Source organism: Alligator sinensis, unplaced genomic scaffold (genome assembly GCF_000455745.1).
Source record: "Alligator sinensis unplaced genomic scaffold, ASM45574v1 scaffold33_1, whole genome shotgun sequence".
Lineage (NCBI taxonomy): Eukaryota > Metazoa > Chordata > Crocodylia > Alligatoridae > Alligator > Alligator sinensis.
In genome coordinates, this window is record NW_005842086.1 from 423,627 (window position 1) to 427,713 (window position 4,087).

The 4,087-nt window shown below is 46.1% G+C and overlaps 1 long non-coding RNA gene across 2 annotated transcripts in view; it reads right to left on the reverse strand.

Moving 5' to 3' along the window:
* Positions 1–4,087, reverse strand: part of LOC102367774 — a 12,736-nt gene that overhangs the window by 538 nt on the left and 8,111 nt on the right. For both annotated transcript variants that reach the window (XR_323856.2, XR_323855.1), the window contains exon 2: positions 3,760–3,946. This is a non-coding gene — a long non-coding RNA (uncharacterized LOC102367774). The remainder of the gene's footprint in view (positions 1–3,759; positions 3,947–4,087) is intronic.

Here is a 4,087-nt window from a genome sequence, read left to right on the forward strand (position 1 = left end):
TGTACCAACCACCCCCAGCTTTGCACAGCTTCTGACCCTCCCAACCCTGATCCAGGCTCAGTCAGAGCCACAGGTGCTGCCTTCACCCCTACCACTTTGTATGAAAAATTGGGGGGAGGGACTTTGCCTTAGATTCAAGAAGATACAGTACATTATTTTTACTTATATTCTACAAAACTATAACACAATAGTAAAGAGAGACTAGTGACAGCTGAAGATACTTCATGGCTGCATTTCAAGCCTACCTTCACTCCTTCCAAAATGTAGGTTGCAGGCTTATCCAAATCCTTATATAATGACTGATCCTGATACCATTCAGTGATAGGATGTGTATGCTTTCTCATACCTTTCTTTTTTTTTTGGTTTGTGTAAAATGAGCTGTTCACTTTGATCCAGTTCTCACTGATAAGTTATTAGCCTATCAGCAAGTGAGCAGTCTGTAGGTAGCAGTGCACATACAAGGGCAGAAATTTCAAATTCCAGGAGACTAAACAAAGTGAACCTTACTCTTTGGGTCCATGTCTCCCCTAAGTGAAAATGTAGAGCAATGAATAGATAAATAAATAAACCACACAAAAATTGCTTAGAATTCTTTCAGCTTGCAAATAATTTGTATAAAATGTTTACGTCACAGCTATATCAGATTTTTCTCTGGTTTTGGCTACAATAATTACTCTGGCTGACCAACTGAAAGTTAAATACTTTCTTGTAAATTTGGACAAAAAGGCTAAAACGCTGCAGCTGCTATAGTTCATCTACACCTCTAATCTGTCCCACAATACAATGGTGCTTTATATTTTCATAATATAATCCCTTATTTTCAACAACTGTTCTATCTCTTTGGACAAAGTAATTCCTGACTGACTGCTTTAGCCCATCGACAGCTGTAAGGAGTGAATTGTGTCTACTCCAAAATGATTCCCTCATATAATATTGCTGTGTGGTTGTTTTAAACCATTATAATGTTCAGCAGTGTGGCAAAACCATTCAATGAAATCATTGCTTCCTGGAGAATTCCATCAATTAGAAACCAAATTCTCCAGCTCAGGAGGGTACAACTCATTGAAGAACATCTTATCTGTACTTTTTTTGTGCATTCCACACAATTGTGTTCATAAATAGGTAATCTCAGACTCCAGAACTGGAAATCTAGCCCTATTTGTGACCAAAAAAAATCTCTTCAGAAGTAGCATTTGAATTTGTAAATGATTTCTGGGTAGGGGGAAACAATGTGTATATTATTAAATCTCTCTCTTTTTTTCTTTAAATAAGGCAATTATCAACCTTCCTTACTGTTTGATTCACAGAAGGTTAGGGCTGGAAGGGACCTCATGAGATCATCGGGCCCAGCCCTTCTGCTCTGGGCAGGAAAGACTGCTGGAGTCAAAAAACCGCAGCGAGCTGTGTGTCCAGTCTCCTTTTGAAGATATCCAGGGTAGGTGCCTGCACCAGCCCCATGGGGAGTCTATTCCAGAGTCTGGTCACATGAACCATGAAGAAATGTTTCCTTATATCTAGTCTGAAACCCTCTTCTAGGAGTTTATGACATTTGCTCCTGTTTTTTCCCTGCTTTGGTGAATGGTTGTTTGCCTAGCCCCTGATGCTCACCCCTGATATATTTGTAAGCTGTCACCAAATCCCCCCCTGAAGTCTTCTCTTTTCTAGGCTGGACAGTCCCATATCTATCAGCCTTTCCTCATATGGCTTGATCTTCAGGCCTCTAGAGACAGGTAGAGGTAATTAATACAAGTCAGGAATCTATGCAACCAGTCAGGTCTGGCCAAGTGTTCTTCCTGGGTAATTAAAGTTGCCCATGACCACCATATCTCGTGCTCTCGCAGCCTCTTCCAGTTCTCTGGAGAGTTCCAGATGTAGCTCCTCATCTTGATTTGGAGGTCTGTAATATATTTCTACAGTTATGTCCCTTTCACCACGCCCCCCCCCGCCATATCTTGAGCCAGAGCTCTCAAGCTGCCCTTAGTACCAATTTCAGCTTCCAAGGTGTACTGCTCTTTTATATATAGAACTACACCTCTACCCTTTTTCCCTATGCAATCCTTCCTATGCAGGTTGTAGCGCTCTATAGCTATGGTCCAATTGAGGGTAGAGTCTCACCAGGTCTCTGTTACCCCTATGGTATCATAGTCCCTGTTGGAAAACAGGAGGGCCAGTTCCTCCTGTTTGTTCCCCATGTTCCTGGCATTTGTGTACAGGCATTTGAGGCCTCCGCTGGAGGTCCTTGGTTTCCTGTCATGTTGAAGGAGCTCCATTTTCTCAGCTCATGCTGTAGTATCCTTCCTGTCATCTCCTGTTGTAATGGTTGTTTCTTTGTTGTCCCCTGGGCTTGCTGCACTCATTCCCCCATGCCCCAGCGATCTCAGGTTAAACCCCGGTCAAGGAGGTTCACCATCCTGGCCAAGAAAAGAGCCTTCCCCTTTGGCATGAGGTGGATACTGTCCCTTCCCAGAAGACTTCTGTCTCTGAAGTGCATAGTGTGGTTCAGGAAGCCAAAACCCTTTTGTTAGCAAAATTGCTGGAACCTTTGGTTCACCTCTTCAATAAATCTCTCTCTCCTAGGCCCCCAGCCTGAAACTAGGAGGATGGAGGCGAAAGCTCCCTGCACCCCCAGCCTCTTAAGCCCAGCCTCCACAGCCCTATAGTCACTCATGACCCAGCCAGGATGGCTTTGAGATGTGTCATTTGTGCCCACATAGATGAGGAGCATGGGGTAGTGGTTGGAGGGCCAGACAAGTTTAGGAATCCTCTCTGCTATGTCCTGGATATGGGCCCCTGGGAGGCAGCAGACCTCCTGGACCAGGGGGTCAGGGTAACAGATCACTCCCTCTTTCTCTCTCAGGAAAGAGTCACCCACCATGGCCACCCCATGTCTCTTCTTAGGGGTGGCACCTAGCTGCCTCCCTTCATCCAAAACTGGTGATTCCATTCTGCTGATGTCTCTGCTGGTGGTGTGAGAGGTGCATACCTCTTGCTCAGTTCCAAGGGACGAATGGGACCCAAGACAACCATCTTCCAAGCATCCCTTGGATGGGACTCCCAGTCGATCTTCCTCTTGTCCATTTTCATGTAGCTGGGCATCTGGGCTCTTTTCTCTTTGTTCTTCAGAAGAAGAGCCTGACTGTAGTAGTCATCAGTCTCCTGCTTGTGGGCCCTGATGGCACAAAGCCTGCTTACTTGGGCCTGAAGCTCAGTTACCTGGGACTCCAGGGACCTCACTAAGGAACATACTCCACGGGGCGGGGGGGTGACCTTGCTCCCATTCCCAGTTGCTGGCAGCCATGCCAGACAGCCCCCACAGCCTGGAGCCAGGGGCTTCATGTGAGTGGAGGCTGGAACCATGGGTTCCATCTGGGTGAAGGCCTCAGTGCTGCAAGCTGGGGGCAGCACCATCTGGTGCCAAGGTGGGAAGCTACTGGGGATGATGCATCCCCACCATTGTATGGTAATAAGCTATGCTACTACCCATGAACTGGTCTAGGAACTGGCCTGCAAACTGCCTGAAACCTGCTTACCCTATTTGCAGTCTCTGTTTGCTGGCTTCCTGGTCATGTAGGGAGTCTCCTTTTATGCCCTTCTGGGCCTGAGCTGACTCAGCCCCTTTGTTAGGGCTTCTGTCAGGCCCAGGCAGGAATCACACAGCAGTCAGCAATCACTCCTAGCTACTCAGAGCACATGCCCCAGACACACACCACCAAACAAACACTCAGCAAAACCAAAGGCACAGGCAGCTGGATCACTTACCTTCCCTGAGAAAGATCTGGTGCCTGGCTTCTCTTCTCCTTCCTCCTCTTGCCCCCAGCAAATGCCTGCAAACTGCTAACCCTGTTAGAAGGCCCTGTTTGCTGGCTCCATGATGCTTTTGACCTGCTTGCTCTTTCTCTCTTCATATGTTTTATACAGTATCTGCACAAATCAGGCTGAATAATCCCTAAAATTTCAAAAAACAGCTTTTTAAAAAGGAAGAGCCAAATCTGAAAGATCTAAAGGTTCTGTAGAGACAGGCAAACATTCTTAGACTTTATAGGAATTACCAGATGTAGTAGGTGTCCTATGAATTATCATAGGGAAA